Below are 22,414 nucleotides of genomic sequence, written 5' to 3' on the forward strand. Positions count from 1 at the left end.
AGTGCTTAATAAATACTGTACACAGAAAGCACTTATGATTGAGTGAATATTATTATTAGTATTAATTTCCCCTAAGGGAGCAGACTGGACCCCTTAAAACATTAGCTGCCTAAGAAATTGGCTGGGAAACATAAAGGAACAAAAAGGACAGAAAGGTCACAAGAAAATGTAGCCTGCATAACAAAGACATGGCTTCAGGCTTATATGTAAACCACAAGGCTCTTTTCCATCCTGTGGCCCAAGGACCATCAGTGGCCTGGCAAGTTTTCTGGTGGCCTTCACCATTTCTTGGCTCTAGGTGGGCAACCCTTCTCCGCCAGGAGCTCGAGATCAGTTCTGCTTAGTGAGGGAGGAAGATGCGAACAGGGAAGGACCGGACGTAAGGAAATCATGACAGAATTAAACGAGAAGCCTGCCCAAGCAGACATACCCAAAACACACAATAAAGTCGGGGCCCAGGAACTGAATGCGCCTCTCGGGAGAAGGTTCAGGATGGGCCCATCGACGCTTTACTTGATAGTGGGCCAGACTCTCCGAACAGTGATGAGGGAAGGACCATCAAATGCTAGTGGAAGCTCGTCATCGTCATCGATGATATTTATTGAACGCTTACTCTCTGCAGGGCACTGTACTGAGGGCTCGGGAGAGTACAATGTAACAGAGTCGGCAGAAAGGTTCCCTGCCTGTAATAAGCTTACAATCTAGAGGGAGAAACAGATGTGAATATAAATAATTTATAATCTATTTTATAAATATGAACATGAGTGCTGTGGGGTTGAGGGCGGGGCACATATCAAATGCCCGAAGCTCACAGATCCAAGTGCACAGATGAGGCAGATGGGAGAGGGAGCTGGGGAAAGGAAGATTGAATCAGTGAAGGCCTCTGAGAGGAGAAGTGACCTTAATAAGGCTTTGAAGCGAGGGGAGAGTGGTGGTCTGGCGTATATGAAGGGAGAGGGAGTTCCAGGATAAGGGGAGGACATAGGGAAAGGGTCAGCAGTGAGATAGATGAGACCAGGGCACAGAAAGTAAGCTGGAACTAGAAGAGCGAAGTGTGTGGGCTGGTTCATAGCAGGAGATCATGAGGTAAGAGGGGGTGAGCTGACTGAGTGTTTTAAAGCCGACAGTTAAGGAGTTCCTGTTTGATGCAGCTTGGGGAAGTGGATCCGGCATGTGCCTGGGAATCAGAAGGTCATGGGTTCTAATCCTGAATCCCTTGTCAGCTGTGAGACCCTGGGCAAGTGGCTTCACTTCTCTGGGCCTCAGTAACCTCATCTGTAAAATGGGGATTGAGGCTGTGAGCCCCATACGGGACAAGGATTGCGTCCAACCCAATTTGCTCATATTCACCCCAGCGCTTAGAACGGTGCCTGGCATCTAGTAAGCGCTTCAAACATACCACTATTATTATGATTATTATTATTATCCAGCAGTTGATGAGCAACCCCTGGAGGTGCTTGAGGAGAGGAGAAACCTAGACTGAACTTTTTTTTAGAAAAATGACCTGTGCAGCAGAGTTAAGTATGGACTGGAGTAGGGAGAGATGGGAGGTGAGGAGGGCGGCAAGGAGGCCGATGCAGAAGTCAAGGTGGGCTAGGATGAGTTCTTGGATTGTCATAGCAGTTTGGATGGAGAGGAAAGAGCATATCTTAGCACTTTTGTTAAGGCTGAACCTAGAGGATTTAGTGATAATGAATATATGGGTTGAACGAGAGAGATGAATTGAGGATGATGCCAAGGTTATGGCCTTGTGAGACGGAAAGGATAATGATACTGTCTCCGGTGATGGAAAAGATAGCGCGAAGACAATGTTTGGGTAGGAAGAGAAGGAGCTGTGCTTCGGACATGTTTAGTTTGAGGTGCTGGAATTAGAGGTAATGGGTCCTAATCCCGGCTCCGCCACTTGTCAGCTGTGTGACTTTGGGCAGGTCGCTTAACTTCTCTGTGCCTCAGTTCCCTCATCTGTAAAATGGGGATTAAGACTGTGAGCCCCATGTGGGACAACCTAATTTCCCTGTATCTACTCCAGTGCTTCCAACAGTGCTTGGCATAGAGTAAACACTTAACACATACCCTTATCATCATCAGATGACCCGAAGACAGGAGGAAATGCGAGATTGTAGAGGAGGAGAAAGGTCAGGGCTGGAAATGTAGATTTGGGAATCATTTGCACAGAGAGGGTATTTGAAGCCACGACAGCAAACGAGTTCTCCTAGGGAGTGGGTGGCAGGGATTAATCTATCAATGATATTTATGGAGTGCTTATTGTGTGCAGAGCACTGTACTAAGTGCCTGGGAGATGACTACCCAACAGATTTGGTTTACACTTCACACAGGGCTCTGACCAAAGTAAGAGTTCGATAAATATTACAGATGGACTAATGGGTAACTTTCTGCACCAGGAGAAACACTGACCCTGATATCCACAAATCATTCCACTGCGAGGCTCCGAGTCAAGGCCCCGAGTCTATCCTTTCCACCTTCACCCCTACTGATGATCGGCGTACAACTGAGCCCCAGGGCCAGCGAGTTGAATGGACCAACTACGTTCTTTTAGACCGTCCAAAATAAAGCGAGCCCCTGAAACTGGACTCCAAACCAGACCGTGGGTGACCGATTCACCCAGGCCACGGTCCCTGGTGGAGTCTGGGGTACGAGGAGGAGGGAGGGCACCGAGTTTCCTACGTCAGGACCTCGGAAGTTGTGACCTATTTCCTCCCGCTCAGCCACAAACTGGAAGCACCTGGCGTAGGTGCGAGTTTGGCTACCAGGTTACTCTTGTCGCCCCTCTGAATCAATCACTTGGCTCATTCTCAAGCTCCCGCTTGCTGAACTGGGAAGACAGTCAACCAGCACCAGAGTTTAACAAATCTCCAGGGTGAAAGTGGGTTTTTGATCCAACGTGGGTTTCAAAACCCTGAGGAATTCCAGAAGTTTCGCTATGCACTCAGGAGGCTGGAATCAGTTCTTCTTTCAAATGAGGCCCTTCTCTGTTTTAGAGATTCCCTTTGACTTTAAGCTTAGTGAATAGAGCACGAGCCTGGGAGTCGGAAGGACCCGGGTTCTAACCCCGGCTCCGCTTTGTGTCTGCTGTGCGACCTTGGGCTAGTCATTTAACTTCTCGGGGCCTAAGCTACCCCATCTGTAAAATAGGGATTAAGAGTGGGAGCTCCATGTGGGACAGGGAATGTTTCCAATCTGATTAACTTGTATCTACCCGAAAACAGTGCCTGGCACACAGTAGGGGCTTAACAAGCAGCATAATTATTACTATTAATTATTATTACTATTCTGTCACTACAGTCAATAAACTGACTCCACATCTCCAACTTCCCTCAACAACCACCTCATTTCATTCTTCTTCAACGAAATCTAATTTTGGGTCCTTCATTCAAGGGGTCGATGTCTCAAGTATAATAACAATAATAATGTTGGTATTTGTTAAGTGCTTACTCTGTGAAGAGCACTGTTCTAAGCGCTGAGGTAGATACAGAGTCATCAGGTTGCCCCACATGAGGCTCACAGTCTTCATCCCCATTTTACAGATGAGGTCACTGAGGCCCAGAGAAGTGAAGCGACTTGCCCACAGTCACACAGCTGCCAAGTGGCAGAGCCAGGATTCGAACCTATGATCCCTGACTCCCAAGCCCATGCTCTTTTCACTGAGCCACGCTGCTTCCCAGTGGCGACCACACTTCCCGGGGAGCCAAGGAAATAGTCTGAATGGCAGAACTCAACCTTCCCCTCAAACAATCAATTGCTCAGTGACATTTACGGAGCACCTGACGTGTGCTGAGCACTTTACAAGCACTTGGAAGAGTACACTACAACAGCAGTTGGTAGACACGTTCCCTCCCCAATTGGAGCTCATGGTCCAGACGGGGAGACAGACATTAAAATAAATTACAGCTTTGGACACAAGTGCTGTGGGGCTGAGGGTGGGGTGGACATCAAGTGCCTGAAGGGTACAGAGATCAAAGTGCACAGGTGACGCCGAAAGGAGAGGGAGTAGGGGAGATGAGGGCTTAGTCACGGAAGACCTCTTGGAGGAGATGTGATTTTACTACGGCTTTGAAGGTGGGGAGAGCGATGGTCTGTAGTATGTAGAGGGGGAGGGAATTCCAGTCCAGGGGGAGGACGTAGGCAAGAGGTCGGCAGCAAGATAAAGCTCCTGCAGTTGCCCATCCACCTCCGCATCAAAGAAAAACTCCTCACCATTGGCTTTACAACCTTCTCGCCCCCTCCTACAGCACCTCGCTACTCTCCTACAACACGGCCCGTAAACCTCATTCTAGTGCTAACCCCGTCACCGTCTCTCGGTCTCACCTGTCTCTCCGCCGACCCCTCACCCACATCCTGTCTCTGGCGTGGAAATCCAACAATTACTCTCCACTGCTTCAAATCCTTACTGAAGGCACATCTCCATCAAGAGGTCTTCCTAAACTAAGCCCCTTTCCTCTCTTTCCACTCCCGTCCGCGTAGTCACGACTCTCTCACTTTGTTCTTCCCCTCTCCCAGTCCCACTGCACTTAGGTACGTAACTGTAATTTATTTATTTTGATGCTTCTCTCCCCCCACTAGACTGTACGTTTGTTGTGGGCAGGGACTATATCTGTTTATTGTTGTATTGTACTCTCCCAACCACTTGGTACAAGGTTCTGCACACAGTGAGCGCTCAACAAATACGATTGAAGTAGGACTGGAGTACAGTGAATGAGATAGAGTCGGAGGAGCGAAGCCTGAGGGATGGTTTGGAGTAGGAGATCAGCTAGGTGATGTGGAGCGGGTGAGCTGAGTGCTTTTAAGCCAGCGGTAAGAAGTGCGTGTTTGATGTGGAGGTGGATGGGCAACCACTGGAAGTTTTTTGAGGAGTGGGGAGGTGCAGACTGAACAGCCTTGCAGAAAAATGATCAGGGCAGCAGAGTGAAGTAAGGACTGGAACGGGGCAGGAGGTACGGAGGTCAGAGAGGAGGAGGATGCCGTAGTCAAGGCGGGAAGAGCAGCTTTAATTTGGGGGACAGCTGGCTGTTCTTTCCGAACCCCCACCTGTGCTTGGCATTACGTGGGAATGATTTCATTCTTCCCGAGCTTCTGATCAAAAGGAGCTCTGCGGTTTGAACTTGCGCCCACATGCTACGGCATATACTAGGTGCCGTGAGATCCCACGGATGAAAGAGTCTAAAAAAGGGGGTACTTTTTCTTGCACGAGGAAGTGAACTGGCTCATCTTTCAAGAGAAGACAAACTCGTGGCCCGAGGGGCCAGAGATCACAAATTCAGAGGCGCCAGATCCAACCACAATCGCTGAAACCGAAACACCGTCCGATATCGGGCTGCGATGAGTGTCCTGAAAGCGGTTCGGGGCTGGCCGTTCCCGTCTGTGAAGAGCGGCATCCTCGGGGATGTTAGCGGTGTGAAAGACTGGCCCCGGGGACCAGGCTGAGGCTGAACCCCGAATGTGGAAAAGTAACCCAGGAATCCTGATTTCTTTTTCAATCCCATTTATTGAGCGCTTACTGTTTGCAAAGCCCCGTACTACGCTTGGGACAATACAATAGAATCGGTAGATAGGGACCCCCGCCCCCAAGGGGCTTACGGTCTAATGCGGGGGGATGACAGACATGAGCGGGCAGCTGAAAGTACATGGGACGAACGTGGGTGGTCCTGGGAGCGCATGAGAGGACGGGTGGGCAGGCACTCAGCTTGACGGGCCAATTCTACTATCCGTTATTTTTCCTAAGAACTCTCTCTCTCAGGTAAGATCAAACACTCCAATACGAAAGTGTTGGGTGTTTTTCTTTTTAATTTGTTTTGTTTTGTTCTCAAGAAGGAAGTAAATGCCAGAAACTTAAGCCTAATTACATAACTGGAGGAAAGGACAACAGTACAGAGTTTTGCCTGGGTGAGAGAAATAGGGCCCAGTGATATTTCCTGCCCAGTTTAGAATCACCCCTGCTGAGAAAAAACATTTCTTTCACGGATCTGAGTCACCCTTCTGCAGGCTGGAAAAGGTCCATGAGAAGAGTAATACAGGACTGCCCAGAAATGACAATGAAGAGCACATCTAAATTCAAAGGTAAACTGCACCGCCCTATCAATAAATCCAGGGAGAGAAACAAATCTTCAGTGAGTCCAGTGGAATTTCCAGGGGGAGGGAAGACAGACACAGACTTGGAGGATAAGAGGACCAGGGGGCAAATGATCTCATAAAGAAAGAAGTGGGGGTAACGGCAGATAAAACTATATCTGCTAAGGCCGTCGCTTCAGCGGTCACGGATACTCCCTTAGCGTCATAGATGCCACTCCAGCTATCGCAGACGCCCATCACAAATCCCTTCCGAGCTATCATAAATGTCACCCAAGTTATGATCGAGGCTACTCCGGCGAACAAGGACACCGCTCCAGCTATCACAGATGCCATTTCAGCTAACGTGAAGTGTTACCACTGTTAGAAGTTGTAGGTGGGTAAGCTCCTTTGGGTCAGGGATCCTGTCTACCACCTCTGCTGTATTTTACTCTCCCAAGTACAACGCCAGAGAACGGTGCTCCACACGCAGTAAAGTGCTCAAAAAATACCACTTTGATTGATTTCTGGGCACCAGATGATACACGGAGCTAGTCTGGTCCCAGTGTCTTACCAGCTTCCTTCCTGATGCAGGTGGCTGAGCAAGAGCCATAAGGAAGGGCTGGGAAGCTGACCTGCAGAGGGGTCAGCTTTAAAAAAAACACCAAACCATAAAACTATCCCACTTCCTTAAAAGGATTAAAAGGCCTGAGGGACTGTCCCACTTGTTTGCTTCCCCAACTGGAAAGGCGTCTGAATCATCTAGGTTCCTCTCACTTCAAGCCCAGTTGAAAATGAATTTCTTTACAGCCAAGTTTTGGTTCCCTATATAGGAGAGAGAGAAGGTGGGGAGAATCGTTCTCAAAACTGTAGGTGATAGAAGCCGGGGCGGGGGGGGGGGGGGGGGGGGGTGGTGGTGGTGGTGGTTTGGGTCCCGGCCATCGAGGAAAGGAGGCAGGGGGATGCCTGGTTCTGGAAGGCCATCACATTCTCCCTCCACCACCCCGGCCCGCTCCCGTATAAAACTGGGGATATCTCCGATGGGCCCGAAGAAGAGTCCATTCCGGCCCCACCGGATGGGCTGGCTGGACATCTGGACGAGCCACGGAGGCACCCATGGGAAAAAGCCAGCTCTGAGGGAAACCCAAACTTTTTCCAACACTCCAGGATGGGCCTCTCCCGCTCAGACCCGAGAGGCAAGCCTGCAGTCAGGTTCGGGGTGGGGCGGGGGGGGTTGTCGGGGAGAGGACGGGAAGGAGCTAATGGGAGAGGAGGGGTGATGCCTGGATGCAGGCACTTTCCAGAGGATCCTCCTTCAGAAATCCAACATTAAGAAGAGCCATTGGGCCGGGGAGAAACCGGCTGGGACTAAACAGAGGAAAATGCCAGGGCCAAATTGGTCTCCTATGCAAATTCATTTGAACTGGATGGGACTTTACAGACGCTGTACAATCCTTTCCTCGTTAGAATTACAATCTCAACTATAGAGCATCAACCCCAGCCTTTTCCAGTCTCTAAAAATACTGGAGATCCATCCATCCACCAGTGCTATCTACTGAGTGCTTTCTGTGTGCCAAGCGTTGAACTAGGCGCTTGTGAGAGTACAATACAGCTAATTTAAATTTAAAGTATAAAATATTCAAAATGTAAATATGAAAAATAGCAGTGGTACTTCTTGAGCGTCTACTGGGTGCCATGGACTTCACTAGGAGCTTGGGCCTGGAATACCAGATCACTGAATTTACTTTTCATTTTTCCTAAACCGGACACGGAAAACCTGAAGGAAAAAAAAGGCTAAGAGACAGCTTAGCTTTTGTTGTAGCATTTCCAAGAACTTCTTCTCAAGCCTCTTATTTTAAAGACTCAAAAATAGATTTCCTTTTAAAAGAGCAGCTGCAATCTCATAAGTATTGCTTCTACTCTCCCCTGTTACATTGATCTCGTGCTCCAAAAAGCACATCTTAAAAATGCACTGAAGGGGCTGCCAGCCCTAATATTTAGCCACTTCTTGTAAAATGCAGGTGTCTGGGATTTTTTATGCTACTTGTTTAGCGCTTAGTGCAAGCCAAGCTCCGTACCAAGCCCTGGGGAAGATACAGTCTAATCAAGTTGGATACGGTCCATGTCCCCCATGGGGCTCACCGTTTCACTCCCCATTTTGCAGATGAGGTAACTGAGGCATAGAGAAGTGAAGCGACTTGCCCGAGGTCATGCTGCAGACAAGTGGTGGACCTGGGATTAGAACCCGGGTCCTGCTGACTCCCAGACCAGGCTCTATCCAGTAGACTACACTGCTTTCCACCCCTGAATTCTGGGCTTGAAGACAGAGCTGTGGACACCACTGTCCTCTGAAGTCCGCAGTTACTCTAGGCGACACGATGAGCAGAAGGGACACGATCCTTTTAAACTCCCTACGTGCGCCGAATGAATTACGGGGGTTACCTAAAGGGGAAATCTATGGAGTACCTTCGTCCAGTGAGTTATCGAGTCAGGCTGAAGGTGGTAGCTGAAGAAAATGTCAGAGACACTTGGGGAGTCAATGAATGACCCCTAAAATGAAATAACTCTGTAGTGGCCTTTATTAAGCACCTGTTACGTGCAGACCACCGTACTAAGGGCCACCCACTCACTCGTTCCTCCTCCCTCTCGCCAGTCTTCCCTCTCTCCATCCTCCCATCAGTGGGATGGCAGAAGCTGGGAGGTGTTCCTCGGGGAGGGGGACCGGGAGGAGGAAGGGGAGGGGAGGATAAGCAAGAGCAGAAGGATTAGACTGTAAGCCCGTCAATGGGCAGGGATTGTCTCTATCTGTTGCCAAACTGTACATTCCAAGTGCTTGGTACAGTGCTGTGCACATAGCGCTCAATAAATACTACTGAATGAATGAGGGGGAGGGGGAGGAGGGGAGGGGGACAACGGAGGGATAAGGGATTTTCCCTGGATATTTTCTGTCCCCTGCTCAAAGAAGTGGAAGCCAAGGCCGGGGGGGGGGGAGGGGGCGGCAATCCAGCCCTGGGAGTTGTCACGTATAACGTGTGCCACGCCGTGGATATTTCCGTCAGAAATTGTGTGTGTGTTTGACTTCCGATTAGCAGACACATTCCCTGTCATCAAGGAACTTATAATCCAGTGGGGGAGGCTGGGAGCGAGGGTTCTGGGACAGTGCTGAGAAACATGTAGTGACAAGAGCACTAAAACAGTAGCCTAAGTTAGTCTGCATGGACAGAACTGCTCCGGGTGGTTTGTAAGAACACCAGAGCGGAGCTGGTGCAGAGGTGGTGGTTGGTGGGATCTAAATGGGGGGTTGGGGGGAGAAAAACTCATCAGGGGAGGCTTTCTGGATGATCTGTGATTTCCAAAGGGCTTTGAAGAAGGGGAGAGCTGGGGTAAGGAGAATTTGCAGTGGGAGGGAGTTCTGAGCCAAGGGAAAGGCATGAGCCAGAGAGGTCAGAAGTGAGGAAGACAAGAACGAAGCACGGTGAGTCAGTTTGCCTAAAAGCAATGAAGAGAGTGAGCTGGGGTGGAGTGGGAGAAGGGAGTGGCTAAAGAAGGATGGAGAGAGAGCAGATGGAGTGCCTTACAGGCAGTGATCAGGAGGTTCTGGTTAAAACGGAGACGAGTAAGAGCTGAGCCTCAGGCACCAAGACCCGCACAGAGTAATAATAATAATATTGGTATTTGTTAAGCGCTTACTATGTGCACAGCACTGTTCTAAGTGCTGGGAGAGATACAGGGTAATCGGGTTGTCCCACGTGAGGGTCACAGTCTTCATCCCCATTTTACAGATGAGGTCACTGAGGCCCAGAGAAGTGAAGTGACTTGCCCATAGTCACACAGCTGCCAGGTGGCAGAGCCGGGATTCGAACCCATGACCTCTGACTCCCAAGCCCGGGCTCTTTCCACTGAGCCACACAATATATAATATCTTTATTGCTCAGAGCAATTGATTATAGCACTAGTGTCTTGCACAGCACTGCTCACCCTCTCTGGTCCTTGCCGGTCACATCCCCGGGAGAGGGCGAGTAGGCAGGCAGGGGGGCACAACCTGGCAAAGTGCGTCGAATAACCAGAAATCTAACGGCTGCGTTCAGAGCACTCAGTTGACCGACGGCATTTATCGAGCGCTTACTGGGTGCAGAACGCTGAGCTAAGTACTTGGGAGAGGTGATTCAACACAGATGATAGGCACGTCTCCTGCCCACAGGGCGCTTACGGACCAAAGCCACAGCCTAGAGCACCGTACTAAGCGCCTGGGAGGGGACAGTGGAGTGAGCAGACGTGATCCCTGCCCTCGAGAAGCTTGACAATCGAGCGGACGCGAGGCCTTCACCTATATTCGCCGGCCACAGGCAGATTCGCGATGAGAACCCCGGTTTCCTGACTCCCACAGCAGGGTTCTTTCCACCGGCCAGTGGCCGGGTTCAAAAAGACTCACGCAGCCAGACTGCGGCCCGACCGAGCCTTTGATTAAATGCAGCTTTTAATTTCTAGGCCAGCGATCTTTTCTTTCATCAGAGATGCTACAGTTTGAAAGTACCATAGCCCCCACCCGCCTCCACCCACCCACCAAAAAACGCTTCTCGCTTACCATTCTCAATCCTGTCTGTGTCAGGTCACTATCATAACTCCAGTAACGAAAACCAACCCCTGCAGCTTTAAGAGGCTCGATCTCTGCGGCTCACTGCTTAGCAACCTGGGCCCTCTGCTGAAACACCTCTTTTCAGGAGAGTCACGACTGGATGAGGGGACAGATAATATGATTCAGAAACCAGCGAGTGCTCGAAAGTAGCTGTATTCTGTTCATTCGCTATGAACTTCTAATTATAGTTCAGTTTACCTTACACTGAGACCCAAGCCTGTCTAAAATTCCCCCTCAATTCAGGTATTTCATGCTGCAAGTCTTTCGTCTTGTGGCTGGTTCATTTAAAAAAAAGCAATTTGTCAACTATTTGGTCCCACAATTGGCTCAGGATGAGAATATTCACCTCATTAATATTATTCATTCATTCAATAGTATTCATTGAGCGCTTACTATGTGCGGAGCACTGTACTGAGCACTTGGAATGGACAATTTGGCAACAGAGAGGGACAATTCCTGCCCAGTGACGGGCTCATGGTCTAATTGGGGGAGACAGACGGACCAAACCAAGACAACATCATCACGATGAATCATTCATTCATTCATTCAATAGTATTTATTGAGCGCTTACTATGTGCAGAGCACTGTACTAAGCGCTTGGAATGAACAAGTCGGCACCCCCCACCTTCTTCCAAAACCAGTATTCCAGGCGGCGATTCAGTTTCCGAAAGAACCCTAAATCACTGCTCCATGAACAGTCCCAAAGCAGAGAAGCTTACAAGAACTGCTCCTACCTCCAAAGGTAATAATTTACCAGAAGCTGTGAAAAAGCCTTTTATTTCCTTATCTCCGAAGACCGTGGGCGCTGTATTTTTTTAACTTCTCTTCCTGTTTTCCCCGACCTCATCGGTGGAATACCTGTTGCAATTAAAACGGCATGACTATAACAATCTCTTAATCTTTTCCTGGGGATTCTGTGTCCCTACTTCCTGTTACGTTCACTGGACCCCGCTACGCCCTGTTCCCGGAATAATCCCAAGACTCCTTCCTCTCCTCAACCAGTCTCACAAGCGCAAGGGAGGAATGGATTTTCATCGACCCTCCAAACAGGGCACTTTCTGTGTTCTTTCCTGAAATTAAACAAAAGTGACTCAAAGCAAACGGAGACGATTGAACTCTCTGTCCTTCCCTGCCAGCTTTCCTGTCTTCAACCCATTGTGGTATCTGTTAAGCGCTTACTATGTGCCATGCACTGAATCAAGCCTGGGGTGGATACAAGATAATCAGATTGGACAAAATCCAGGTCCTTCGTGGGGCTGCGGTTCAAGTAGGAAGAACGGGTACTGACTCCCTATTTGTCAGATGAGGAAACTGAGGCCCGGGGATGCAAAATGACTCACCCAAGGTCCCACAGCAGGCCAGGGGCAGAGCTGGGACTAGAAGCCAGGCCCTTTGACTCCCAGGCCCTGGTTCCTTCCACTAGGCTGAGATACCACTCAGGCCCTTTCCGCTGCAGGGAACTCCCTCCTCTTTATTCCCCCAACCCCGCATCAACCAATCAATCAATGATACTTATTGAACGCCTACTGTGTACAGAGCAGCAGATTAAGCAGGCTTTAAAATGGTATTTGTTGAGCAATTAACACGTGCCAAGCACTCATCTAAATGCTAGGGTAGACACAATTTAATCAGCTTGGACACATTCCCTATCCCACAAGGGGCTCCCAGTCAAAGCGCTTGGACTCTCCCCACCTTGGGGAAGTCTCCTTAAAAACCTCTCCCCTCCTGGAAGTCATCCCCCAATAACCCGCTCAGGGTCACCCCCGCCGGCCACCTTCAGCGGGCTCCTGCATTTGCAATTCCAACAACGTATTCCTTTTTTTGACTGCTCCGGGTACGAATTACATCTTTGGCTTTTCCCTCTTCTTCCTATGGAATGTGGAGTCTCCCACATTAGGTTATAAATTCCCCAAGGGCAGGACTGGGGCCTCCTACTTTCACCATTTGCTCTCAAAAATCCAGTAAAGTGCTCGGGACATAACGATAATTCCATAAACACTGATGATGGTAATGATTTACATATATATATGCATATATATGTATGTGTGTGTGTGTGTATACATATACACATACATATATATACACACACATACACACACCCACACATGATGATGATGTTGGTATTTGTTAAGCCCTTACTATGTGCAGAGCACTGTTCTAAGCACTGGGGGAGATACAGGGTCATCAGGTTGTCCCACATGAGGCTCACGGTCAGTCCCCATTTTACAGATGAGGTAACCGAGGCACGGAGAAGTGAAGCGACTTGCCCACAGTCACAGAGCTGTCAAGTGGCAGAGCCAGAATTCGAACCCATGACCTCTGACTCCCAAGCCCGGGCTCTTTCCACTGAGCCACGCTGCTTCTCTCTCTATACATCATATCGTATATATATATATATATATACACACACATACATATATGCAGGTCAATCTGCATTCTGTAATTGCAATCTGCAATCTACATTCTTAAATCTTGTAAGAATTCAAGCCGCAGTCCTCTTCAGCCTTCAGGGAAATACGGACAGGCCCTGCAGAGGGGAGGGTTGCGGTTGTTGATCACAGTGTGGTAACAGCCATTTCCAGGACAGAGAAGCCTCCCAGGATGACTCTGTGGGGATTATATTCGACCAGCTGAAGGCAAAGTCCCTGGAGGACCGGGCAGGCGGCCAGCCAGATGCTGAAGATCCCTTTAAACCAGAAAGAAGATGAAAATCTCTTGAAGTCGCCGAGGTTCCTGTTCGCCGTTTGACTTTGTGGTCTGCGTTCATGGATGAGGCCCAACGAGAGACTATTTCCGCCTGTGATTCCGTACGAGCTAAAATGTTTTCGGGTGTAAATTGGCAAGGTATCTTACCGCAAAATTTGACAACTGACAAACAAACAAAAAAAAATCCCCAAATAACGCAAAGCATAATCCTCTTTCTGAAGGAGACTTCAGAGCGGCTTTGCTCCCTTCTATTCTCCATCTACACCCACTCTCTTGGAGAACTCAACTGCTCCCACGGTGACAACTATCATCCCTACCTGGATAATTCCCAAATTTTTCTCTCCAGCCCTGACCTCTCTCCTTTTCTACAGTCTCTGCCATCAGGACATCTCTACTCAGACACCTGCCGAAACCTCAAATTTAACATGCCTAAAACAGGATTCATTCTCCCATCCAAACCCTGCCTTCGCCCCGACTTTCCCCCACCACCGTACACGGCACCACCATCCTCCCTGTCTCACGAGCCCATAACCTGGGCGTTATCCTCAAGTCCTCTCTCATTCAACCCACATATTCAGTCAGTCACCAAATCCTGTCAGTTCTACCTTCACGACATCTTGTGAATTCGCCCCTTCCTCTCCAACCAACCTGTCATCACCCTGGGCCAAGAATGCGTCATATCCCACCTTGACTAATGCACTGGCTTCCTTGCTGACCTCCCTGCCTCCGTACTCTAGCTGTCCGGATCGCTTTTCTGAAAGATCGTCCCCACTCCTCAGAAACCTCCAGCAGCTGCCCATCCCTCTCCACATAAACCAGAAAGTCCTCAACATCGGCTTTCGAGCACTCGTTCGGCTCTCTCTCCCTCCTTGCTCCTCTCCCGCTACGGCCCCACCTACACGCTCCACTCCTCTAACCCCAACTTACTCACTTCACTCTGTCTCCATCTTCTCTTTCTCACTGTTGACCCTTGCTCTCACCCTCCCTCTGGGCTGGAACTCCTCCCCGCTTCAGAGATGGCAGACTCTTGTTCTCCCCATATTCCAAGGTCGATTAAATCCTATTTCCTCCAAGAACCCTTTCCTGATTAATCGCTCACCTCCCCAAACCGCTCTCCTACTACAACCGAGCCCATACGCTTTGCTTCTCTACAAATACAGCAAGGTATTTGCTGTACTTCAATCTCATCTGTTTGGCCACTGACTCCTGACCCACATCCCCTCTCCGGCCTCGAACTCTTTCATCCTTCATATCCGACAGACCACCGTTTTCTCCACCTTCATATCACCTTCTACAGGCCTTCCCTTCCTAACTTCTCATTTCCCCACCTTATTCACCTCTCCCTTTTGCGTCATCTACGCCCTTACGTCTGTACCTCTTAAGCACTTTGATACTCACCCCAGCCCCAGCCCTACAGCACTTAGGACCATTTACTTATGACGTGGGGCAGGGATAGAGCCTACGAACTCTCTCCCTCTCTCTGCCCACATAAGTGCTCGATTAACACCACTGATTGACTGGTTGACTCTAATGAAGAGGGTGGGCATAAGTGAGATCTCTACGGGCAGGGTGACTTGCAGGAATCTCAGTCCTGTGCCAGGGATTGAGAAGCATGGGGGGAGAGGTGACAAAATGAAGAACAGATGCAATGTGAGTAAAAGAAGAGAAAACAGTAAAGGAGAGGCATGGGGTGGGGTGGGGGATTCTGGAAAATGGACGGAGAAGGAAGGGGAGGCTAGGAAGGCTAATACGATGCAAGGGAATGGGTGTGGTGACCAATGGTCAGAGAGAAAAGGTTGGGATGGAGTGGGAATTTCAGGGAGGTCTGGATCTAAGAAAGGGGGTGGTCTGTACTAAAGATTTAAGGTGGTTGTTTTTAATGGTATTTATTGATCGCTTACTATGTGCCAGGCACGATACTAAGCCTGGGGTAAATACGAGCTAATCAGATTGGACACAGTCCTTGTCCCATATGGGGCTCACAGTCTCAATCCCCATTTTCCAGATGAGGTAACTGAGGCCCAGAGGAGTGAAGCGATCTGCTCAAGGTCACACAGCAGACAGGTGACGGAGCCGCGATTAGAACCCAGGTCCCTCCGACTCCCAGACCCGGGCTTTATCCACTCGGCCATGCCGATGACTGGTCCCTAATGGATTTCTAGAGGAAAGCTAAGATGGCAGGTGGTGCCACTGCACGGAGAGTCCAGGAGGGCAGGTATCCCGCTCAACCCCGTTGCCCCCATCAGTTGCAAAGCCCTAAGCCTGGTGGACCACTGATCCGATCCATTAAGGGCAGCCCTTATAGTCTTACAATAGGACAGGCCGGGCCTGCAGTAGGCATTCATGTGGGTAGAGAAATTCAATCCCTCATCAAAGCCTTTCCCTACCCTGCCCCTCCGGGAAACCTTAGTCTTCAGGATGGAGTTCTGGCTTAGCGCTAATTATGGTTCGGATCATTCATCCATTTAACGCTTGGGATCAAAATAAAATCTCTCCAAAGCACACAGGGTGTAAGGAAACAGACCCTCTTCCAATCCACTTTGGGTCTCACGGCAGGGAACTGACAGGTCTTTTTCTTGTTATTATTATTATTATATTTGATAAGTGCTTACTATATGTCAAGCATTATTCTTAGCAATGACGTAGATACGAGTTAAGCAGATAGGGCACAGTTCCTGTCCCGTATGAGGCTCACAGTTTTAAGTAGGAGGGGGAACAGTTACCTTGAAGAGGTGGGAGCCCCCCTCAGCTGCCTTTGACAATGCCAATTCATTCAATAGTTTTTATTGAGCGCCTACTATGTGCAGAGCACTGTACTAAGCACTTGGAATGGACAATTCGGCAACAGAGACAATCCCTGCCCATTGACGGGCTTACAGTCTAATCACCCCCTTCTTCTGGGAACATTATCCAACCTCAGCTTCGCGAACAGCGTCCTCTCCTGATGCTCTTCCTCCCTCTCTGGCTACTCCTTCTCGGGCTCCTCTGCCTCCCACCCCCTAACTGCGGGAGTTCCTCCAAGTTCAGTTCTAATAATAGTAATCATAATGATAATAATAATAATAATTGTGTATTTGTTAAGCCAGACATTGTGTTAAGCGCTAGGGTAGCTACAAGCCAATCGGATTGGATACAGTCCATGTCCCACAGGGGGTTCACTGTATTAATCCCCATTTTACAGATGAGCTAACTGAGGCCCAGAGAATTTAAGTGACTTGCCCAAGGTTCACGGCGGACATGTGGAGGAACCGGGATTAGAACCCAAGCCTTTCTGACTCCCAGGCCCATGGTCTATCCATTAGGCCATTCTGTGTGCTCTTCTATTCTCCATCTACCCCCATTCTCTTCAAGTACTCATTCACTCCCATGGCTTCAACAACCACCTTCATGCAGATAACAATAATCATGTTGGTATTTGTTAAGCGCTTACTATGTGCCGAGCACTGTTCTAAGCGCTGGAGTAGATACAGGGTCATCAGGTCGTCCCACGTGAGGCTCGCAGTTTTCATCCCCATTTTCCCGGTGAGGTAACTGAGGCCCAGAGAAGCGAAGTGACTCGCCCACAGACACACAGCTGCCAAGTGGCAGAGCCGGGATGCGAACCCATCACCTCTGACTCCCAAGCCCGGGCTCTTGCCATTGAACCACGCTGATGATTCCCAAGTCTACATCTCCAGCCCCGCTTTCTGTCCTTTTGTGCAGCCTCACCTTTTCTCCTGCCTTCAGGACATTTCGACTTGGCTGCCCCACCTAACCTTAAAACGGAACAGGTCCAAAACAGCACTCCTTATCTTCCCACCCAAACGCTGTCCTCCCTGCTGAGTTTCCCATCACAAAAGACAGCACCGTCATTCTCCCTATCTCACAAGCCCAAAACCTCGGCATTATGCTCGATTCATCTCATTCAACCCACGTACTCAATCAGTCGTATTTATTGAGCACTTGCTGTGTGCAGAGCACTGCACTCAACGCTCGGGAGAGTACAATATAATGGAGGTAGTAGACACGTTTCCCACCCACAGCGAGCTTACAGTCTAGAGGCACCAAATCCTGTAGCTTAAACCTTCATGACATCCTTAAAATCCACCTTTCCTCTCTATCCAAACTGCTATGTTAATCCAAGCAATTCTCTTATCCCGTTTTGATTACTGCATCAGCCTCCTACTGACCTCCCTGCCTCCTGCCTCTCCCCACTCAAGTCCGTATTTCACTCTGCGGCCCGGATTATTGTCCTACTAAAACTTTGGGTCCATTTTTCCCCACTCCTCAAGAACCTCCAGTGGTCTTACAATGGGACAGGCCGGGCCCACAGCAGGTATTCATGTGGGTAGAGAAATTCAATCCCTCATCAAAGCCTTTCCCTCCCCTACCCCTCCCCTTAGTCTTCAGGATGGAGTTCGGGCTTACCGCTAATTACGGTTCGGATCATTTAACGCTTGGGATCAATATAAAATCTCTCCAAAGGACACAGGGGGTAAGGAAACAGACCCTTCTCCGATCCACCGTGGGTCTCACGGCAGGGAACTGACAGGCCTTTCTGTTATTATTATTATCATATTTGATAAGATATATATTTGGTTGTCCATCCACATTCCCATTAAACAGAAACTCCTCACTGTTGGCATTAAAGCGCTCAATCACCTTGTCCCCTATCTTACCTCACTGCTTTCCTACTACAACCCAGGCCCCACTCTTCGCTCCCCTAACGCCAATCTACTGACTCCACCTTGACCTCATCTACCTTGCCACTGACCTCTTGCCCGTATCCTGGAACAACCTCCCTCGCCATATTCAACAGATGATTACTCTCCCTACCTTCCAAACCTTATTAAAAGCACATCTCCTCTGAGAGGCCTTCCCTGACTCAGCCCTCATTTCCTTTCCTCCCCACTTCCTTCTGCGTCATTCTTGCACTTGGATTTGCCTCTTTATTTCCCTCAGCACTTAAGAACAGATCCATAATTTACTTATTGATATTAACGTCTGTCTCTCCCTCTTGATGGTAAGCGTGTTGTGGGCAGGAAATGTGTCTACCGACTCTGTTATATCGTATTCTCCCAGGTGTTTCGGACATTGCTCGGCACACGGTACGCGAATAGGATTGATTGATTGAAAATATCCTTGGGGGTGACTTGCGGAACCTATCTCCCCACGTATCCAAGGGCTTCTGGAAAGCAGCGCGGCTCAGTGGAAAGAGTCCGGGTTTGGGAGTCAGAGGTCATGGGTTTGAATCCCGGCTCTGCCACTTGTCAGCTATGTGACCGTGGGCGGGTCACTTCACTCTCTGAGCCTCAGTGACCTCAGCTGTAAAACGGGGATGAAGACTGTGAGCCTCACGAGGGACAACCTGATCACCCTGAAAATCTACCCCAGTGCTTACAACAGTGCTCTGCACATAGTAAGCGCTTAACAAATACCAACATTATATACCGTTCACCTCTTGATGATACGTGTCTCTGTCTGGAGACTTTAAGCTCCTTGTGGGCAGGGATCGAATCTACCTATGCTATTGGATCGTGCTGTCCTGAGCGCTTTGCCCAGTGCCCTGCGCACAGCAAACGCTCCATAAATACCGCTGGTTGATGGATTGAGCCAAGCTCACCCCCACGGTAAGGGGTCAGGAAAGGGTTACGCCTAGATTTTTATGGACAAAACGTGAAAGCGCATAGGAGATTCTCTCTCAAGGACACCTCCACTCACGGATGTAATCTCACTGTCATTAGCATCGTCTTCCCAATGAAGGAAAATTCTACAGTCCCAAGATTATTCGGCTTTTGGAGGGTTTTTTTAATTTGAAAAGAGGCTTTGGTGTGGAATCTTTTGGAGTAAATTATGCCACTCGGGCCCCTCTATCCACATGCCCACTGAGCCACTCGAAGAACTGCAGCACACACAGTGAGGCAGGAAATCCTCCTCCTCAATGCGTACTGTCTGTTTTTTTGTATTTTTGTGGTTTTCGTTAAGTGCTTACTAGGTGTAAAGCACTGTTCTAAGTGCTGATGCAAGATTATCAATTTGGAGACAGTCCCACATGGGGCACAGCGTCTAAGTAAGAGGGGGAAGTACTTAATCCCCATTGTACAGATGAGGAAACTGAGATCCAGAGAAGTTAAGTGACTTGCCCAAGGCCACAGAGCAGACAAGTGGCAGAGCCGGGATTAGAACCGGGTCCTCTGCTCCCCAGGCCCGTGCTCTTTCCACTAGGCCACGCTGCTTTCTCCCTCCCAGGTGGTCTTCTCTGATCTTTGAATGAACAATTTAATCAACTTTTATTTTAAAAGTGTGGCTTTTCCAGGTATAGAAGTGAGACCGAAATTTCCAGGAACACCTTTGGAGCCATTTTCAGAAATGGGAGTTGGAGAAACGATCCACCCATTCACTGGTCCGGTGGCCATTTGTCAAGGTCGGTAACACATCCTCAGCCCAAGTTCTGCAACTCCGCCTTCTGAGTTCCTTCGGAACTCTTCCTGGAAACTTCTTCACCCCTACTAAATCAATTCGGTTGAAAACATCACTGCGATCTGATTCACCTCCTCTGATCCGTTCTTAAAAAACGATTCGGGTGTGGGAGAGCCTTCCGCCGCAAAGGCTTTGGCTTTCCAAATGGCGGCGACTTGACGTTTTCTAAGAAGTGATGAGAACACCGGGAAGCCAGAAGGCCGGTTATAGACCCGGAGATCCGACGGACTCGGAGATCCAACACGGGCTCCGAGAGAAAGCGGAACGTTAGCGCAAGCTGAGCGCTTCGCAGAAGTCACCTGTAAAATGAGGGTTAAGAAAGGGATCCCCACACGGGGCAGGGACTGTTTCCGACAGATACCGGCACACAATTAGGACCTGACAGATACCGTTAAAAAGGAAAAGAACCCACTGATGCTTTTCGTCCGAGAACACCTTCCACCCCGACCCATCCAAGAAGCCCCCGCTGACACGCTAGCCAGCTACCTGCCGTTGTGGTGGTTAAATAATCTTTTCTTATTAGCTCTGGCATTCCTTGCCAAATGCTCTTCAAACTGATTGCGAATGGCTGATTCCTTCCCCCCGCCCCGCATCGGGCTTCGGTAAGCACGTCTTTCCCATCTGTTGTCTCTTCGCTAAGTAGAACACGTCCAGTTCTCGCCACCTTCTCCGTGCGGGTCCATCCGTTGTAAACAATTATTCACTCTTCCTTGGCCGAATGCTCTCCAGATACGATGCTGAACAGCGTCCCGTGACTCGAAAAGGAATCTAACAAGTGCAGAGCAAAGAGCCGTGACCTCATTTCTTTCACACACCGTACTTCTAGCAATACCACTTCAAAAAAAAAAAAAATTTGCTTTCTTTGAAAGAGTCACGGTAATGATTCATGTTCAAATGGTCTATTATGTCTGAAGATGTTGCTTGACGATGATGCCGACTCTACGCGGTTCTCCTATAACAGAGGGGTTATAGCGGCATTCCCGCAGAACCCGGCACTGAGGAAATCCCTCGCCGAAAGAGGCACTGTGTCTGAGGGCATGCTTCCCAACCTCCAGACTTCTTTTCAAACCCTGCGGCGCATCCAAAAGGGCACCTGTCACCACGCGAACACCCTCTCATTCCCTCGCGAAGGTCAAGCCGAGGCTCGTAGGGACAACGTCTATGTCTATGACAGAAAAAACTCGGGGCTGGTAGCCCAGGGACCCGAGTTCTAGGCCTGGCTCTGCTGCTCCCCCCTGTAGGGCCTTCACTGCTCCAGGCCTCGGTTTCCACATTTGGAAAACGGGGATAAAATCTCCCATCTCTCTCCCTCTCCAACTGTGGACCCTGGGTGACTGTGTCCAATCCGATGACCTTCTATTGAATACCCAAAACGCTGTACTGAGCATTTGGGAAGTACAAATCAAAGAAGTGACATCTCCCCTATCCACAAGAAGCTTACACTCTAATGGGAAAGGTGGGCATAAATATATTGACGAAGGCGAAAATCAAAATACATCACTGAATTGTTGGGTTGCATTATTGAAAGCATAACTCGAGGGGTCCATCCCCTTGATTCTATTTATCGGGATTAAGTTGTCTTGTTTTTGTCCGTCTGTCTCCCTCGATTAGACCGCGAGCCCATCAATGGGCAGGGATTATCTCTATCTGTTGCCGGGTTGTACATTCCAAGCGCTTAGTACAGTGCTCTGCACACAGTAAGCGCTCAATAAATGCTACTGAAGAATGAGCTGTGGACACTGGAATCGTTGGACTTTAAATATGGCCCTTAATTACTCGGGACTCCGGTTATTCCAGCTGGGCTCCCCATCTACTTCCCGGGGATGTCAGGAGGAAAAAGAAGCAGCGTGGCCTAGCGGAGCACAGGTCTGGGAGTCCGAGGACCTGGGTTCTAAACCCAACCCTGGCACTTGTCTGCTGTGTGACTTGGGCAAATCATTTCACTTCTCTGTGCCATAGTTACCTCGTCTGTAAAATGAGGATTAAGGTTGTGAGCCCCAAGTGGGACCTGGGCTATGTCCGACCAGATCGTATTGCATCTACCCCAGCGCGTAGTAGAGTGCCTAGCACCGAGTAAGCCCTTAACAGACACTTTTTGGTCTCTTCAGAGGAAAGGCCGGCTCCCTCTCAAACTCATTATTCGCGTTCTAATTCCCTGACGACGATCTGGCCAAAAGGCGGAGGAAAAACACGCACTACAGTGGAACTGAGGGCATAATCGACCGATCTTTCAGTTTTTACTGAAAGCTTATCGTGTGCTGTACTAAGCGTCTGGGAGAGTGATAATAATTACGGTTTTTGATAAGTGCTTACTATGTGCCGGGTGCTGTACTAAGTGCTGGGGTGGCTCCAAGCCAATCGGGTTGGACACGGACCCCATCCCGCTTGGGGCTTACGGTCTCGCTCACCATTTTACAGATGAGGTAACAGGCACAGAGAAGTTAAGAGACTCGCCCAAGGTCACACGGCAGACAAGTGGAAAAGCCAGGATCGGAACCCGTGACCGATGCTCTATCCACTAAGCCACTCAGCTTCAACACAACAGAGATG

At 49.3% G+C, this 22,414-nt stretch overlaps 1 protein-coding gene across 2 annotated transcripts in view; it reads right to left on the minus strand.

The window, feature by feature from the left end:
- Window positions 1–10,783, minus strand: part of ZC3H12B (zinc finger CCCH-type containing 12B) — a 76,340-nt gene extending 65,557 nt beyond the window's left edge. Inside the window, exon 1 of one of the 2 annotated variants that reach the window (XM_029067837.2) lies at window positions 10,649–10,782. The gene's annotated coding sequence lies outside the window, so the exon portion shown is untranslated. Of the gene's footprint in view, window positions 1–10,648 lie in introns of both variants that reach the window. The other variant, XM_029067840.2, reaches the window with a different exon arrangement.
- Between the last annotated feature and the right edge of the window lie 11,631 nt (window positions 10,784–22,414).

This window comes from Ornithorhynchus anatinus, chromosome 6 (assembly GCF_004115215.2).
Source record: "Ornithorhynchus anatinus isolate Pmale09 chromosome 6, mOrnAna1.pri.v4, whole genome shotgun sequence".
In the NCBI taxonomy this organism is placed as follows: Eukaryota; Metazoa; Chordata; class Mammalia; order Monotremata; family Ornithorhynchidae; genus Ornithorhynchus; species Ornithorhynchus anatinus.